Source organism: Cibotium barometz, chromosome 3 (assembly GCF_041138505.1).
Source record: "Cibotium barometz isolate CiBa-2024 chromosome 3, ASM4113850v1, whole genome shotgun sequence".
Lineage (NCBI taxonomy): Eukaryota > Viridiplantae > Streptophyta > Polypodiopsida > Cyatheales > Cibotiaceae > Cibotium > Cibotium barometz.
Window position 1 is genome coordinate 26110145 of NC_141048.1, and position 20511 is coordinate 26130655.

Here is a 20511-nt window from a genome sequence, read left to right on the forward strand (position 1 = left end):
TTATATGCATTGTATTCAAAGGGTTTGATTGTTGGCATTGGCATAATATCCTCCACCCACTTGTACCCACCATTAAACATGGATGCAATATCACCATTAGCACACTTCTTTGCCATGTGTAAGCTAGCAAGGATTGCGTAACTCCCTTTTCTCGCAACCCTAAAGTGATTGACCTGTACATTGCTCTGTAACCTTTCTGGCTAATACCTGCTGAGTCACATATATCAAGCATCTCTTTGGGTGTGACAATTTCTTTGATTTCCTTCAAGAAATGCTAACGAAGGGTCTCCCGCAGTTTATCATTACCAGAATCTATTATCATTTCCATGATATCCTTCTCCTGAAGGACATGCTGAAGAAGGGAGACATTAACATTGTCCTCAGCGTTGTTACATCCTAGTATAGCTATTGCACATGCCCTACAATCGCAAGAGTCACCCATGAGAGATGCTTTATTCATTAATTGCTTCTCAAAGTTGCTATAATTCCTATAAAAAATTTTACCTGGTTGTTTGTTTATGCCTCTTGCATGCGCCTGCTGTCTTAGAAAGTAACCCAACAGCTTTATGTTTTCTTTGTCTTGCGTGATATCCAATGGGAAGGTGAGTGAAATGGTGAACACAACGCCGAAGATTACGAGTGGAGTGTTGAAGACGAACATAATTATCAGTAAATTGATTTATTGTGCGCACACGATCTGCTAAATTATTCTTCTGCACCTCAAGCTCCTCTGAGAGCTCTTTAATCCTCTGCATCAAACTATTGATCTGCTTAGTCGATGCCGCTTGAAGCTGGTCGAAGGAAAATTGTGTTTGCCTCTTTTCAACTGCCTCATCTAGCCACAACATGTGTAATCTCCTACAATAGCCAAGAAGCCCATTGAAACCATCACCAACAAACTTAAAAAAACTTGTAATGCTTTTGAATGGTGGAGGGGCACCAGATATTGGATCTGGTGGATAAAGATTTCCATCAATCCAAAGATCAATGGCCTTTGCTCCTTGCATTCGAAGCTGATCGTATGAAATATTGGGTGCAACATGCCTACTGCATAGGGTTGCATATTCTGTCTCCAAATCAACCTGAAGACGGATCTTAGAAGGCTTATTGGTGATGTCTTGTAGTGCCATCTACAAGAAATTAGGCTTGTAAGCTTGGGTTGAATAGGAGTGGAAGGAGCAGGATATGGTATCAAAAAATAATGGGAAGAATGGAGATGAGGGTTGCTTCTCTAGAGCTGCATTGCAGATAGAGAAAGAAGCCAGAAAGGGAGCCAAAGAAACATAGAGAGGGTTGGCAATGGTGAGACGAAAATGCAAAGGAGACAATGCATCATGGGAAGCTTCTTTAGTGTAAGCTATGGCTGCTAAGCAATATAGAGAGAGAATACATCATGAAAAGGTTCTTCTGTGCAAGTCATGGCTACTACTGTGGGTTTGGAGAGAGAACCAAGTATTGTAGAGAGAATGCTCCTGGTAAGCTTCTTCCTTGCAAGCCATGGGTACTACTGTGGGTTTGGAGTGAGAAGGCTCATTTAGGAGTACAGACCTGCTAGCTATGGAGAGAGGACCAAGTATTGTAGAGAGAATGCTCATGGTAAGCTTCTTCCTTGCAAGCCATGGCTACTACTGTGGGTTTGGAGAGAGAAGGCTCATTTAGGAGTACAGATCTGCTAGCTATGGCTTTTGGAGTAGAGAAAGACGCTTTTTTCCATGGAGAAGGAGTGCAAGGCATTTTAGAGAGAGGGTTTAGAGAGAGAAAGAGATCTGGTGTACACACAAAAAAGGGGAAAGAAAGTGACGAATTTTTGGAATGTTTGGAGTTCGAAAAGGTAGAGAAGGCTATGATGACAGCCTATTACAAAGCTTTAAAGTCACCTAGGTGGCCAGATCTAAGAATATCTCCTTTTTTTCTTTTTTTTTGTTTTTGTGAAAAATCAAATATATGCTTTTAGGACTAGGCCTCTAGGCTTGGTCAAAGATGGATTAGCATTTTAAGCATTTCACTAAACATCCAAATTAAAGGGCCCAAGAAGACTCCATTGAGTTCCTAATGCAACTTCAATCCCTTGACCTTTCGTTACTAGATATTGTCTTTTCCTTGTCCAATGCCTACTTTAACTACCCATGTTTCCCTTGGGCTTCCATTGTGCACCATCTAATTCCCTTTTTACTTTAACTTTCATGTCTATTAACCATTGCTTAGGTATTTCCTTTTTGAAATCCCTTGAACCTTATTTATGTGAAACCTTTTACATGTAAATAATCTTTCCTTTTAGTGTTACCTATTAGTCTCATAACATTTCCTCCCCCTTGAAAGAAGATTTTTTGTCCTCGAAAACAAAAGTGGGTAACTTCTTTTTGAGTATGCCAACATTCTCTTAAAGTTTTATCGCACTCAAACTTTTAAGTATCGTCAAATATCTCAAAATCTTCAAGCACAATACTTTAGACAAAGATTAGAACCTTTCCCTCTTTTAAAAGAAATAGAGCTCTCCTGAACTCTTTGATGCTCCTATCTCACAATATAACCTTCTCTTTTTTAAGATCTCATACTTCACCTCTTTTCAAGAGTACTTTTACTCTATTATACTAGAGCATGCTTATACTTTTCCTTTTAAATCAAAATGTAAACAAGTCTTTAACTTGGAATAAGTTCTCTTTTAGAAGTATTTCAGTTAGAGAAACACTACCTTTAGTACATGAATATTACTTCCTCATTCATGTGCCCTTAAACTCCCTTTCTTTGACAAAGTATCTTTTTCTTTTAAGAACACCTACTATCCATGTAAGTGTCATTACACCATATAGATCGGACATGGTGTTGAACGTTATGTTACTCTTAGAACAATGAGGTTGTCTTAACACCTTCTTCTAAGATGAATACATTATTCTCGTTGCTAAACATGAGGAAAAATTAATATGATTATATCCACCGACTTTGCATATGTCCTTGATTAGAGGATTGTATGCAATTAATAACTTTTTATTGTTCGTTTTGAAAGAGAATGTAGGGGGGGGAGAGAGAGATTGAGTTCCTTCCAAGCAAACACACACACACACACACACACACATAAGAGAGTGCAAGACACAAGAGAGATGGATGGCTTCTGTTTTTTCTATCTTCTTCTCTTCAACCATATAACTTAAAAGAGAAGATTACATACATAAAGGGAAACTAATATCCTACAACAGCATACAAAATGGTCGATCTATAGTGTGAGCCCGACTATGAGCCGGCGCTATTACTATGCCATAATTCTAGTACGTCAAAGTTATTGTCAAACAACTTGTCATCCACTAGCGGCATATCAACGTCAATCTCACCAACCATGCGAGTGGCATAAGTGCGAAAGCTATCACCCACACGGGTCATCAATGTCCGTCATAGAACTAGTTGAGCTCTATATCTCAACACTCTCTCGAGCTCAACTCCACACACCACTCCAAGTAAGCTTCAAAACCTGTGGAGCTTCTATGTGCCCAATGCCTTGGTGAAGATGTCAGCCACTTGATCCTCTGTGCTGATATATACCATATCTACATCACTCGCTACTACTAGAACCTTCTCCCTAAAAATTGATAGTGCACCTTAACTAACATACCATAGCACCACTCCAAAATGAGAATATAAATACATCTCTCCCTAAACTCATAGCACCACTCCCAAATGAGAATATAAATCCACTGGTAGATCTCCTGTCTGCAACACTAACATACCCATGTAGCTGTATCTCTATACCAACGTCATAGAAAATTCCATAATCAATTGTGGACTTTATGTACCTAAGAATCAATCTAGCCACATCCAAGTGTGGCTTCCTAGAGGCTTGCATAAATTGATCACAATCCCAATAGCATAACTCAAGTCTGGCCTAGTAATGGTCATGTAGATCTAGATACCCACTATGCGCATGTATGTAGTGGGGCTCTCTAAAGTTTCACCTGTATCTGTGGAAATCTTTGTGTTCTGTTCCAATGGCACTGAAATAGGCTTATAGCATATCATACCATACTTGGACAACATGTCCAAGACATATTACCTCTGTAATACCAAAATTCCATAAGGTGATCTCACCACCTCTATGCCCAAAAAATACTACAGCTCACCCAAATCTTTCATCTCAAACTTTTGCCTCAAAATCCTCTTGACATCATGTATGTCAATATCATTATCACCAGTGATAATCAAGTCATCTCTACATAGATGACTAATAGCATGATTCCTATATCAAACTTTATCACATAAAGTGAAACATTTGCATTGGATATTATGAAATCCAATGGCAACAAGAGACTCCCTGATCTTGTTTGACCATGCTCTAGGTTCCTACTTCATACAAGGCTTTGTGTAACCTACACACAAATTTTGGATGTGGATCACTCTCATAATCTGGTTACTACATCCCTGATCTTGTTTGACCATGCTCTAGGTTCCTACTTCAAGCCATACAAGGCTTTGTGTAACCTACACACAAATTTTGGGTGTGGATCACTCTCATAATCTGGTTACTACATCATGTAAACTTCTTCTTGTAAATCACCATGCAAGAAGGCATTCTTTACATCCATCTGATGTAAAGACTAGCCCTTTCCCTACAGCCATAGCAATGACAGCTCTCACAATTGCCATTCTTCAACCAGGCTGAATGTCTCCTCATAGTCAATGCCATAAGTTTGTGCATAGCCTTTGGCCACCAATCTTGCCTTATACTTGCTCACAAAATCATCAGCATTATGCTTAACTTTATACACCCACTTACATCCAATTGCCTTATTTTCCTTAGGCAAAGGCACTAACTCCCATGTTGCATTTATTACCCTTTGCAACTAGGAAACATTAATTTTTGAAGTCTTCCACAAAACATCCTTCAGGAATAAACCTCACTTACGGACCTTGCTCAATCATATGTCCAACAGAAACCAGGTTCTTTCTAATATTTGGAAACATGAAGTACATCTTTCAAGTACTTCATTTTGCCATCGTACAAAGACAATGGAACTTTACCAACATGAGCAATGGGATGTGTAGTATCATTACTTGTTTCTAGTTTTTTCATTTTCTACATGTCTCTAAACCACTCAGCATGATTGTTCATGCTGAGTGGTTAGAGGCACCAGAATCTTCATACCATGTATCTTGAGATCCTGACAAATCTTCTGTTATGGAACTAATCATATACTACATCACAAATAGATGCTCACTTCTGTCATCATCACCTCCCTATTTACAAGATGATGCATAGTTGCCTCGTTGTAACTTTCCACTTTTAATGTCATTCTGCATTTTATAGAAGTACTTTGCCATGTGCCCTAGTTTGCCACAATAATAGAACTCTATGCTATTTGCATTTTGATTTCTTTACCAACCACCTCAAGCCTCTTTGGCTTCCCCTTCCTGGATTGGTCTCTTCCACTTTTATGTGATTGCTGCTATGTGAGAATCATTGGACTGTTGTCCAAAATTCTGATTTCCTTTTCAGCCACCACCTTGCCCTCGACCACGACCTCTACCTCTCCCTCTACCTAAATTGGAGTAGAATACATGCTCTAATGTGTTCTTGATTTGTGAATAAGAGTCCTCATCCAAAGACTTTTTTTCTATGATCAGCATAGACATTATAACCTATCATTCATTGGTAACATATCCACCATAATCTCACCAACCATGCCAGTGGCATAAGTGCAGAAGATGTCACCCACGCAAGTCATCAATGTCCGTTGTAGCACTACTTGAGCTCGATATCTCAACATTTTTTAATTCTTGAGTGTCATGATCACTCAGAAGCTTTACCTGGTTCCCATCAACCTTTTTCTAGCTCACACTTGTATACCAAACTTACGGATAACCTCCTTTTCATGAGACACAATTCTCAAATAAGATTGTTCTATTACCTTTTAGTATCTTACGTACTAGTTGTTGACGACCTTGCATACCATAAGCAATGAAGAGTAAAGTAACCATTTACTGAAGAAACTCTTTTGAATGAGACAACCTCAACCTTTCTCGGTCAACTCCTTTCAATTACTTGTACATTGGCATAGCACACATCACTAGGCGTCTCATTCCACCTAGTTGCCCCCAAGTACCTTGAGTAACTGTCATTAAAACTAGACCCTCCCTTTTAAAAGTTTGGACGTCCTTAAGTTTGGATCTAGGCAATAACTTCTTTTTTTTTACACTTCAATAAGTGAAATAATGTCCACATAGACATTTCTTTTTATTGGTAAACCTTTTTCAAGCAACTTATTTTCTTCATAAATTTTATACATATATAGAAACAATTTTAAGGCTCCTTGTACCATGTCTACAATTATAGAATCCACAAGCATAACTAATCATAATTGTGCCTCTTTAATATGGTCAAGTTTTCTTTTCACAAATAAGTATGTCTCATTACTTTATTTTACAATCACATACTCATACCTTTATGATGTGGCCGAAGTATACATCATTTTATTATGTCACCACCATGAGAATTTATAGTCTTTCCTCTTTTTTGAGGATTTAGACTTTAATTTATAGATAGACATGTCGCTTTAACTAGGCATTAACTATCTTTACCGTCTTGAATCAACAATGGTAACATGTTTTGTTCATGATCCAAAGTGGCACTTTTCAATGAGTCATATCTTTAAACAAATCTAAAAAGATTACGTTTGAGGCATCGTGACCATTCATTAAGGTTAAACTTTGTAAATGAAGTTACCTAATAATGGATGTGAATTGTACTTTATTATGAGCCAACTCGCATAAATCAAGATCAAACACTTCAGTTATTACCAACCTTTAAGCGCTTGTACACAACAAAAACACTAAAAGAATTAAACCTTAAAGTTCTTGTATGTGTAATACATAAACATCAACATTTATCTTTAGATAAAATTTTGAACTCAATGAAAAATAAATGATAAAGGAATATCCCCTTAAGTAACCAACTTATTCAGAAAGGTAAGACCTCATTGGAATATGTTCGTACTAAGCACATGATGACTAACTTTTGATATTAAAGTCTGTTACTAACTAACAATAAACGCAAACTGTGTTTGCTCAATAGGTTAGCCACATAACATTGTGAAAGACCCTCAACCATAGATCTCTCCCTCCTTCACATCCCAAGTATGTTTCACATGATGTCTCACACCACTTGTGATGAGAGGTAGAGATTGGTTTGAGGCATGGAGAAGCACACCCAATCCACCACCCGATGGGATATCTAGACACTCAATCTTCTTTTGACTTTTATATTGGTGTGACATGAAGATTAATCATCTCTTATATCCCATGCATATATTCAAGAATGTGGAAAAAACTATTTTGGACCATTTAATTGGTAAAAGAGATACAAAGGGTGCAAGGGATGACTTACAAAACATTGGACGTCTTCATAGTGTATGGCCAATAGAAATTGAGAGTGGTAACATGGTCCTAATAAAGGCACCATGGACATTAACCAAGAAAGAAAATAATAAGGTGAAAAGTGTGATTGCCTCTTTTCGTACACCAACGGGATTAATGCATTCATTGAAGGGTGCCTTCACAAAGATAAAAAATAAATGAGAGGTACAATTATATGGCCTTAAGACACATGATTGGCACAAGATACTACAGATATATAAATATTCGCTTATTCATTTTCTCTTTATGGTACATAATTTGTAGGCTCATATACTAACTTTCATTTTTTTCTATGCATTGTTTATTCTTCCAATTGCTATAGTTGGTTCCGGAAACAAGAAGGCGAGAGAGGCTATTTACAAAATGGGAAGCTTGGTGAGGTATGAATATTCTCTTCGATTCACTAGCTAAGTTATATTGCATATTTGGTATTCTTATGCGCTCACAAGTTATTTATTGGTAAATAGTACACATGATTACTATGTATGTAGGTACACATCCTTAAAGGAGATAGATCCTACATCCATTGAGATGGCTCATTCTTCTCAATGCTATTGAGGTAGTGTGTATCATTGAGGAAAACATTTCTAGAACAATTCTCACTAATAGTCAATTGCATCTTATGGTGCATTTGGTCGATGAAGTGGCACTTTGTGGTGTTGTTCACGGTTTGCTGGATCTTTTTCCTTCAAAGGTTCATGAAAACCTTAAAGGACTTTGTAAGACAAAGAGCAAGGCCAAAAGCAAGCATGGCAGTGGAATGGTTGATGCAAGAGTCTCTTGTGTATATCTCAAAACATCTATCTCGCATAGATCCTTTCATGCCACCATTGTGGAGAAATGAGGAGGATGATCGAGTAATCACTAATGTGCCACAAGGAAAAGGAAGGCAATGAAGACTTGATGCAGCGTGATGCCACAAGGTGAATACATTATGTATTCTAAATAGTCCCATCATGGAGAAGTGGATTGGGAGATACAAGGATGCAATCAATAGATGAAAGGATGCAATCAATAGATGAAAGGATGAGAGAAGATTTTTTAGAAGAGAAAATAGATGCTTGCCATTCCCACCCGGCTTAGAACCTCTACCAAATGTGATTAATATAGAATGGCTTTGTATGGAAATATTGTTGGCATTGCAAAATGGAGAGATGATCACAAGAGAAGAGCACGAGTATGCAACAGAATGTGACCCTCAAGTAAGTACATTCTTGATCTCTATCTCATGTATATACCTTATCTAATTCACTATACTAAATGTCATGCTTTTATTTAATGTAAGTACAAACTATATAATGCAATATGGTTAGAGGGAAGATACTATCACATGGAGCATGTGGATTCTTAAAAGAACACATTTTATTGTGGCTTTATGGTAACTTTTGAGTAAGAAAGTCGAGCTAGTAGACATGATACCAATGTCACAGAGGACAATCTTGGGTATTGTGGAACTATTCAAGATATTCTTGAGGTTGGATTTAGAGCATTTACTCTATTCATGTTGGATGTCAAATGGTTCAAGGTGATATATACCCTGATTCAAAACATATCATTCAAGATCAAGATGTGGAGGTCAAATCTCTAGATGAGGTGCAAATAAAATGTTTTGGAGGGGGACGATCAAGAGCATGAGGAACATCAATCCAAAGAAGATGATGAGTCACCTATCGATCATGAAAAATACTTCATTAGATAATGATAGTGATATTGATATAAAACCCCATATTATTATTGAGCTTTTATTAGATATAAATATTGATGAAGAAACACATATGGATTTATTACAGGATGGGATAGATTCATGGTCTTAACAGTTTTCAACTATCTTTTTTTTTTCTCAAAACATGGCTCCAAGGGTTCTGATGGATGTTTTTTGAAAACTATAATCATTTTATGTGTTTATGTGGCATATATAATTTAAATTTAGCATCCAACAACTCTCAAAAATTTGATGCAATGAAATTTTGCTATTATTTTTATTGCTTAATAGTAAAATTATAGTATAGTAGTGAAATTTTATCGTTGTAATTGCTACTCAGCAATGAACTTTCACTCCTCCACACAATGGAATTTCATTGTTATAGGTACTTCTCAACAACAAAATTTTGTTGCTGTGAGCAGCAATATTTTGCTGCAGGGTAGCGAACTAGAATCCCTGACATTCCGACAAAATAAATGTTGCTGGAACATTGCTATGTCCCCGACATGTTATGGTGTTTAAATAAATATTTATTGTATAAATCCATATGTATGAAGCTTATGCATATGTATTAAGATTATGTATAAAGCTTATGCATATTTATTAAGATTATGTATAAAGCTTATACATGAAACTTAAGCATGTTTATTCACCTTATACATAAAGCTTTATGCTTAAGCTTATGTATATGTATAAAGCTTATGCATAAGCTTTATACATATGGCTTTATGCAATAAAGCTTTATGTTTATGGATTTAAAACACATGCATAAAGACATATGTAGAAAGCTTATGCATGTGTATTAACCTTATACATAAAGCTTTATTACATAAAGCCATATGTATGCATATGTATTAAGGTTATACATAAAACTTAAGCATATGCAAAAAACTTGAGCATATATATTATGCTTATGCATAAAGATTTATGCATAAGCTTTACACTAATGGATTATGCAATAAAGCTTTATGTTTATGGCTTAATACATGTACTTAAATCTTATGTATAAGTATAAAGCATATGCATTAAGCTTATGTATAAGCACAACCTTATATATAAGCTTTATGCGTAAGCTTTATACTCAAAATTTTATGCCTAAACTTAATGTGTATGTATTAAGCCATAAACATAAAGCTTTATTGCGTAAAGCCATATGCATAACGCTTATGTGTTAAGCCATATACATATAAAAACTTATGCACTTCAATGGTTTCCTAATGGTATCTCTTTTCTAATGTAGGATGTTATATCTTGTTCTCATTTCATTAATGTGGCCAAGGTGGAGAAATACATCGCAAGACCTCAAGCTCACCACTTATTCCATGTGGCAATGTCCCTAGCCTAACTGCTTTTCTTACTGTAAGGGCTATGCTAAAAAAGGCCAGCCAATATGGTGTGAGTGTTGCTGCTAGTTTCAGAGGAGAAACTCCATCACTACCCAAAACACCCACTCTATTGACCAATCCTCCAATTTCCTCTGCTTTCCTTCAATGTCCCTAGCACCCACAACTACTCCTCATCAAAGCCCTACCTGCACTACTTCTCTTTAAACTGGTACACATTTTGGTTTGTGTTAGTCTAGGGATTATAGAGGTGGGGGAGGGTATTGCCTAGGTGAATGTTTTAAGGACATGAGTGAGAGGAGGGACAATTTGTCCCCCTCCACACGGACCTATATCTAGAGGGCCACATGTAGTACATCGTAAGGAGTGATGGAGTTTTCATGGATGAGTACAACATGGCATTCATGATGCACTTCAAAAATCTCATGAACTCCACCTATAAGTCTGCTTTTAGAGGTGCTAACAGCAATCCGCTTGAGACTTTGACTATGTCCATAGGTGCCTAAATAAGAGATTACTCAACCATGTTGATGAGAGGCTCTCTAAGGATTGGCTTCGAAAGAAGATGATGAATTTCCTCCAAAAATAAGAGATCAAAGATTTGGCAAGGGGAAAGAGACATTATAAATGTAAAGAAGGCTATTTTCCCACCACCTTATAGGTGCGAAAACAAGAAGTACCAAGCAGCTAACTCCCAGTTCAATCAAGCATGGGAAGCAATAGAAGAAGAGATGAGAATCATCTCTTCTTCTATTGCTCCAACGAAAGCACCAAGAGTCAGCCAGTAGAGCCAACAAGAAACTTGATAAACTCACCCAAGCAGCTAACTCCCAGTTCAATCAAGCATGGGAAGTAATAGAAGAAGAGATGAGAATCATCAACCAGAGGGATGAATCAGTAGTAGAAAAAATTTCAGAACTTGTAGCATTTAAAAGATCTATCCGTTAAAGAGTTATGCTTCTCTGTGTAAAAAGCATTTTGTAATCAGATCGGTTTTGTTTTAATATAATCCCTCATGCCTTCTTTTCTTTTTTTTAAGAAAAAAAATGATATTAAGGCTAAACTATACGCGATTATCACCGATTCACTTGCCTTGCAGGCGCATGCACAGTAAATTTTATCTACTCATAATGGGAGACAAACTAGTACTATAGTATATACTGTAAAAGACTAATATTAGTGTAATTATACAGCTCTATTCACACGACTGCGATGTATCCAAGAAGCACTGCTTGGGTGGTGTATTATTATGATAATTAAAGTGTGCGCGCGGAGCGCCTGGTTGAGGAGAGGGGTGAAGATAATTGTCTAATAATGAGGCTTTATATAGGGGATATCAATCGACCACCATCACCAATACACCACACTCTGAAGAAGCCTCGATTGTGGAACTAGAGAATATAGTTAGCGCCGGCCAGTACTACAGACGTAGTACGCAAGTATGGCTTGTATAGCAGGCATTGGAAGGAGAAGAATATAATGAGCAGAAGGTGGTGGTCGTCTTTCCTAAACACTGCGGAGAATCTTCTAAATAGAATATGGAGTGGGCTGTACACAATGTGTTAGTAATAGTACACTGTGACATTTCATCTGATATTTGCTATTTTCTGTCTATTTTATTTGCTCGTTTCTGGTGTTGCTATAAAAATAAAAATGTTGTTTTTTAATCTCGTTTTGATCTGATGGCACTTGCTTGAGTGGCTCACCTCATTACTACCCATCCTAGCCAAGGTTCAAGCCCCTACACTAGGCAAATACTAGCTCAAGCCCCTACACTACGCAAATACTAGCTCATTATGACCCATCCAATAACCAAGAGGTGGTAGGTTCAAATAGTGACACTTTAGAGTTGTTTGTGTGTGGTGTAACTTTGTTGAGCCATATATCTGTTAGAAAGGGGGGCTTAATATATGTATGTGTAGCGTGTAGCTTCTAGCTACATCCCTTCGAAAGGGGGGCTTAACACACACACACACACATATATATATATATCGTTAATTTTGGAGTTTTTTTTAAAATGTGAGCGTTGTGATTGTATGTTTCCTAACGATGACTAGATTTGGCATAATTCTTAATAAGCGTGAGTTTATGATGACTAATTACGATCTCGATTTTGTAAACGTTTACTCTTGCAATAACTTGTAAGGAGGAGTGCCTTACGAGGTGGTGCGGAAGGCAATGATCAGCCTTGCGTGGGATGACTTAGCACAAATGTTTCAAGCCCGCAGCTTATCGCCATCACAAATGTACCCGTCATGTGTCAACCCAAAAGAGTAGAAACCTGAAAGGCACACACAGGATTGTCATGAGACTGCGAGAATACTTCAATACACTGATTTTTGGGGGTTTTTGTTTTGTGGGCTTGGGGGGCTGATTGAGGGTTCAAGAAGGGTGTTGGGTTTGGTTGGTGGTTAGGAGCCTGGGAAGAAGTTGAAGCACTACTGGTTGGGGTCACCATGTAATCTTCGGCAAAGGGATTACGCGGGGAGGCACCTTGCTTAAGTTGTTGTTGCATAAGGTGAAGTCCCTTGAGGTGGTAACACTCCTTGTCCTCATGGCCCGCCTTTGAACAAAATGAGCAATATTTCTTGGAGGGACAATCATTTGGAAGATGGCCTTGCGAGCTACATACCGGGCACCATGGACTCGTCTTGGGATCTTTGACCTTGAGCTGCTCAATCTCCTTCCGGAGGAGCGCTGCCATAACCGCATCCTCTTGTTGTGACCTTTTGAAATCTTCAAGCTCCTTCTTGAGCTTGGCTAGCTCGTCCATGGAAGCAGATGTAGAAGCTACCATCACGGCTAGAGGAACAATTGGAGGAGCCAAAGACATGCCGGGGATAATGGCCAAGAGGTACTACGCTCCCCCATGAGGCAAGCATTGTCCAGTTGTGTAGCTCTGTCTTGGAAGTCTTGCAGGGTTCCTTGAGGTGGAAACGTCTCTCTCATCTTCATCGCCGTTTGAGTAGGGAGTGCTCAAAGCGCCCATTGGTGTAGCATGTAGTTTCCAGGATCTTGGGATAGCCGAGCGACCAAAACTTTAGCTCTTGTGACAAGTTGGGCCACTAACTCCCCCGCCTTCATGGACAGTTGGTTGAGCTCTTGAGTGATGAGGTCAAAGTAGTTCCCTAGCCGAAAGGTAGCCAAGAACTGTAGCCTAAGGGTGGCCCAATCTGGGAAGTGGTTGATGGGAAATCGATTGTACCACTCGTCGGCACTTTCTTCCAGCATTGTCGGGAACAAGACCAAGCGTGTATCATCTCGGTTGAGACCGCTTGAGTCACACATAGTGAGGAACCATCACACATGGTCTTTCGCATCTTCAGTGATGGCACCTTTGAAGGTTGGTAGCTTAACTTGCATGTGGTTAAGGACAGTAGCCAATGGCTCTGGCACTGGAGCTGCCATAGGGTTAGAAGAGGAAGATGCTGAGGGAAGAGTAAGGGAACGAGGAAGAACCCTACGACTCGTTCGATTAGTTCAAAGAGGAGAATGAAGGGGTGAATCACCTCTAGAAGCTCTAGTCTTCAGGCGCATGCACAACACTCCTCTCACCACCACGATCAAAAATCACCAAAAAAGAAAAAAATAAATAAATAATTTCAAGACTATCCTTGACCTCTAGGAGAGTCCCATCGTGATCTCTAAATTTTGTCTAAGCTGTGGATGACTCCGTTGGTCCTTGCTAGGGAACTCAAAGACAACCAACACAGACACTATGGTTGGGGGAGAAGGGAGCGTGGATCCTATCAAGGAAGTATACCCACCAAGGATGAGTCAACCTCACTAGCTAGACATGCAAGACCTATGCTCTACACTGTCTACTATACTCTCCAACCACCACCTAGCATGGCAGTACCCCTACAGGCCTCACTCAAACCACTCACACCTCACTCACCTCCCTCACACAAAGAGATAAACAAGACACCAAATAGAGCACAACACTACCATCACAATACCAAAAAGGAGTGATACAAGGGAGACTCCGCTCCGATATAAGGACTGTGCTAGAACTCCAGGTGATACACGGGAGAGTGTCCTCTTCTGTGAGAGTGTGTTCCCTCCAGACTATCTCCATGCTGCCGAGAGAGTGCTCCCCTTAACTCCTCCTTGGGTGTCCTCCTCCTTGGGTGGTGCTCAAGAGGATCTCTCCGTGCCTTGGGAAAGGGAGAGGGGAAAGGAAGATGGTGCTCAGGATCTCGAAGAGGATCTCTCCCTGCCTTGGAAAAGGGAGAGGGGTGTTGCCTCCATGAGTGCCATCGGAGTTGGCCATGCACGTATGAGATGTCGAAGGGGACCAACGGTCAGAGGGGTCAAAGAGCACTAGTGGCCGCCGGAGGGCATCGGCGGTGATGGCGATTAGAGAGTCATCGGAGGGCACCGGGGGTCGGAGTGGTCAGAGCACACCGGCAACAATCGGAGTGGTTGGAGTAGTCGAAGGGCACCGACAATCGGAGTGGTCGAAGCACACCGGCGGTGATGGCGGTCGGAGCGGTCGGAGCGGTCGGAGGGTATCGGCGCAGTCAAAGTGGTCAGAGCACACCGACGGCAGTAAGAGTAGTCATAGCACACCGACGGTAGTCAGAATCGGAGGGCACCAGCAGTGACAGTGGTCAAAGTCGGAGGGCAGCCACAGTGATGGCGGTCAGAGTCATCGGAGGGCACTGGCGATGACGGCGATCGGAGCGATCGGTGGAGTGTGGAGGAACTAGCTTCCCGTCCCACAGGGTGGATGACAAGTAATCAAACTCCACCATCCTCTAGGAAACATATAGATAGAGAAGGGTGAGAGAAGGTAGAGATCATAGCAATGTTTAGCAAAGAGAGAGTAGGAAACAGAGTGTTTGCACAATAGAGAAATGAAAACCAAGCATAGCACGCATTTGAGTGAGAAACTTCAGCCCATTGTCATGGCACACGCCTCCCCTTGGTATAGCCATAATTGCCTGGTATTTTCATGATTTTCCACAATTCATTTCAGATATTGTTTCTCATTGCCTATTGCACATACCAAAAGGTTATTTATGACCGATGAGTGGTGGGGAGGTATTTTTGAGCACTTTTGGGGAGTTTTGGTTTGGAACTATTTCTGTTTGAACTCTGGTTATTGTAGTACAATAGTGCATTTTTGATGCGTGTAGACAATGATTGCACATGTATTGCTGATGCTGGTCATTGGTGCTCTCTATTAGGGTTTTGTGAGTGATTAAAGAAGAGGGAAAATTTTTATTTTGGAGCTATCCATTGGAGCTTGGATCAAAGAGAAGCTGGGAGCACATCCCTACTCAACAAATCTGAAATCTAAGGACCACGGGTAGGCAAAGCTAAACACCCTTGAGCGGATTGTAGGTGGTTTGACACATGCAAAGTAGGATTTGCGTTGTCCAAAGCAAGTGAAAATTTTGTTTTTTTGCAAAAGCTTGAATGGAAGCTTGAGAGCTTGATTTGGAAAGAGGCAAATGCATGTATTAGGTCAAGGACACATGTATGTGGCATTGTGATATGTAATAGCAACTCCGAAGCAAGAACAACCATCGATTTGAAGCCATTTAATGCATTGCAAAAGAGGGTAAATCATTGTTTTGGAAGCCTCACAAAAACAGAGGATACATGCTCAAAGTCGAAGCCTTGGAGCCCATTTATATGCAAATTGCAAGCATTGATGTGTGGGAAGCATTCCTAGGACCATTGCTAAGCCATACATGAGCTCATTGGTGATTACAAACTCTCCAAACCCCCATAGGAGTAGATGGCGTTGGAAATATAGGCTCTAAGAGCAAATTTTAACCATTTTGCACTTGTTTGATACCTCCCAAAGCTATATAATGTGGTTGGATGCATATGAAGCTTAGCAATTGTGTGCATGTGAGCTTGGATAAGCCTTCTAGGAGTTCATTTGTGAGAATCAACAAGATTGGAGCTGATTTGGAGCAAATTAACAAAGGATTAAGCCTGTAATTAGCAAAATAGAGCTTACCAATTTGTCAATTACTCAATCACTACTGAAAATTGGATTAATTCCTCTTACACGGAGGTGGAGCAACATCATATGGAACTAATGAATGCTTGGGCCTTGAATTTGGGTCTCATTTGAAGTGGTTAGTGCTAGATTAGTGACTATAAATCACTGTTTACAGGTTTTTATCAAAACATAGTACAATAATTGGCATGTGCTTGGCATGTAATGACCTCCAATGATGTTTATATGCTACATGGAGGCTCTATGAATGCTAATTCATATCTTCCACACTTGATTTGATCATTTCCTAGTGTTTTGGAAGATTGGAAGGCTCAAAAAAACCCGTCACAGACAATGCAAAGTGGACTGTTTGCACATAGTTAAGCTCAAATGCTATGTGGATGATCTTGTATGCATAATACGAGCAAATTAAAGGATTCTACAAAGTGGAGGACTATTTTGGACACGTTTTGCAGAATTTGTGAGCAGCGCCAGGTTGTTTTCAACATTTGTTGTAAATAGTGTTTTTGAGTCCAAGAAGCTGTCGCCATAAAACTTTTTGGTGTGGATAGCATTGGTGCCGAGGTTTATGTGTGTATGTGCATTTCTGAGTTGATTATTGGAAATCCTCAATGAATATTGTGGTAAACAAAATGAGTGACAGTCCTGATAAAATTGTTGCTGAGAAGCTTAAAAGGCACAACTTTCGCATTGAAAGTATCGTATGACAAATTTTCTCAAAGAAGGCAAAAGGCCTACGAAACTTGGTGACAAGCGATGAGGCAGAGCCAAGGGTTCCCCAAATGAATGCAACACCTACCTAGCTTACAGCACATCGAAATTGGACAGAGCTCTTCAAAGTGTTGCATTACTTCTCGATATGTGTTACAAACAACATGTTATGCCATATACAGGACACACAAAATCCCAAGGATGCATGGGATACTTCGGTAAAGTTTTATAATACAACTACAGCACCAAAGAAGATACAATTAAAGAAGAAGATTCATGGTGTGACTCGAAGAAATAGAAGTGTAAATGATTATGTGCAAGAGCTCAAAGAATGTGCTAATGCACTAGCATCTACTGGTGCTCCTATGGATGATGATGACTTGATAGCCATTACATTGAATGGCTTGGGTAAAGAGTACAAGGCATTTGAAACCTCTATCACGATTAGAGGTGGAGACCCTCTAGACTTTCATGAGCTGATTTCATTGCTTATTGTGGAAGAGATGAAACTTGAAATAGGTGCCTCATCTAGTACAAATGAAAATTCAAGGGATCATCAAGCATTTTTCACTCATCATGGTGCTAGAGGTAGGGGGAGATTCAGCCCACGAGGACGTGCAAGTGGCCGTGGTTGTGGCAGGATCGATCACCACAGTCTCAAAACAATAGAATTTTTAGCCATCATCATTAGGGAAAATTTGGACTCAAAAAGGGGCTTGTAAGAGATACCTTGGGATGGTGATGTGGACAAAGCAAGCCAATAAACCCACATATAATATTGGAGGGCAGGTGCGTCATTTTTGAGTTCTTTATTCCATTAACTAACATGTGGGGTGTTTTTTAATTCAAAACAATGCCTCTTAAGTATAGTTTTTTATTCCCACTATGGTGCCTTATTTTATTGAAAAAAGTCACCACTCTCTTTCTTCATTACATTTTTGAATGGAAGCAAGCCAACTTTGCTTACCAAACTTTCTCCCTGCAACCCATTATCTTGCATTGTCTCCCTCATTGTCTTCCCGACTCCACAACCACAACCACAACCACTCCAAATCCGAATTGTTTTGAGCGGGAAGTTTTTGATTTTCTCTTCTTCTCATTCACATTCCTTCCATTTTGGAAGCTCATAGCCTCCCGCATCTTTCTCATGCCACAATCTTCCTCTCCATCTCATGAGTGCCTACCTACCTCCAAGTTCGTGGTGGCACATTCAATGGAACATTGATTCATCATACATCAAGGTTTGAGGAGAGACTGAGGCGGCAAGTTTTGAAAAAGAATGGAAAAGAATTTGTTCTTCATGCGCCATACCTGCTTGTGCATGAATAACAATCCCATTTCTTACCTTTTTCAAGTGAGGGTTGTGCTTACAAGTATTGTATACATTTTGGTGCATCCAGGATACCAGCAAGTTTGTTTGATGGACAAGGAGGTATTATTTAGTGATGTTATCTTTTGGTTTTAATGAAGCAATCTTCTTCACGGGAGATAAGTGTAATATCTTTGGTTTCTTTTGGTTAAAGTGTGAGTTCATGATGCTTTTTGGTATTGTTAAAGAACAAAACAATGCAATGGAACATGTGAAACAAAAGAAGAAAAAGGTGGACATCCACTTCCAAGTAGAAGCCGATTATGCTCCCTGCTGAGAAATTGGTCTAGGCTAGCATGCAAAGCCCACATTATTGAGCTTCAAAATGAAGGAAAGAAAAATATGGACCTATGGTTGGATGGTAGTACTTACCCACCAGATCCAACCTCCTCTCAATCTCCATCATTCTTTGGGTTGACAAGTTTCTTCAAGTTTTTGTGTGAGGGTGAAAATGGATTGCTTGGATATTGCAAAAGATTGTTTGGCCAATGTCAAAGTATCATTAATGTGACTTTGAAAGACATTTGAGTGATAGAGATGCCAGAATAAAAATGCTTGAAGGTGCGAATTTTTACTTGGCATCGATCACAACAGCTTTGCAAGCTTCATATGAGGACAAAGCAAAAGTTTATTCTCGGTTACAAAAAGAGATTAATCATTTGCAGCAGACTATTCGTAAAATGCAGGCCACTATTAAAGAGAAGAATGAAATTTTGGCAGTTCGAGAAATCAATAATTTCACTTTGGAGAGTGAGAATGCACACCTTAGAAAACAACTTGAAAAGTTCAACAAAAAATTACAATATTTGAAAGACACCCCATTGGGTGCTCGATTACGCAAGAGACAGTTCAAACCATTAGAAGAACTCAATGTTGGAGGTGGCCAATGGAAGCGTCGTGTAAAAGCTTACAGGTATTATGGGATCTATAATTTCTTTGAGCACTCACTTTTCATTTTCATCTTTAGTTCCTTTTTTGGAGTGTGGGTCCAAAAGAGCAAGGTTCTGATATATTTGGCAAAGTTTTGACAAAAGACATCATGGAGTCAGCAATACATCATCCTAAGTTTGCAAGACTTCGATCAGACATAGCAAAGCAATCCTTGCAGAAGGTGAGTGAAGCATTCACTCCTGTAGATGCACAAGGTATATGTGACATGGCTGGCATAAGCACAAAGTCTTACAAGATGTTGTTTTTAATAAAGTTAAAGAAGGTTTCAATTCTAAGCTTGGGAAAAAAATAGTAATTCCCATTCCAAAACTCGAAAATCTTCTCAACTTGGGAATGGTCGAACTTGTTGGAGAGCCTTGTCACGTGTCTAGTACATTGTCACTGACTAAAAAGAGCGGGGAATAGGAAATCATAGAGCTTACAGAGTTCAACAATTTCATTATGGATGTTCGGAAATTACAAATGGCTACTGTGAAATTTTATGACATCAGTGTTCATGAGTGCAATGGAAGGCTGAAATTTGTTTTAAAACTTGATGAGAGTGAGGTGATCAAAGGACAGAAGCTGGAAAGGGTTAGCTTGACTTTAATGAATAGAGCTTTGGATGCAAGTATCAGTAATGCTGATGAGAGGCACTTTAGTGTACAATCCAAAAATGAGACTTGGTGGCTGGCTGCATTTGAGGTGAGGTGCTATCCATTTTTTAAAAAAGTATATTATGTTGCTATCCATTACATGTTGTAGACAATTTAATTGGCCTCTTGTTAACAGGTTCCAACAGAGACCCATGAAATTCTAAAGTGGTACTTTAACCAGACTGAGCTTCCTTCCACTATCCAGCAGCAGTCGAATGGCGAAAAGCTTTATGTAGAAGGATATGGTGAATATGAAGCTAAATGGCACCTGGCTGCAGATCTTAAAACCTTGAAATGCATTTTTGGTATTTCCCAAGGAGAAATGGCCAAGTATCCTTGCCTGTATTGCATGGCCAAACGAGGTGTCTCCAAAGGAGGAAAAGAGAGAGAATGGAAATGCCTAAATGCAAACAGTAATAGGC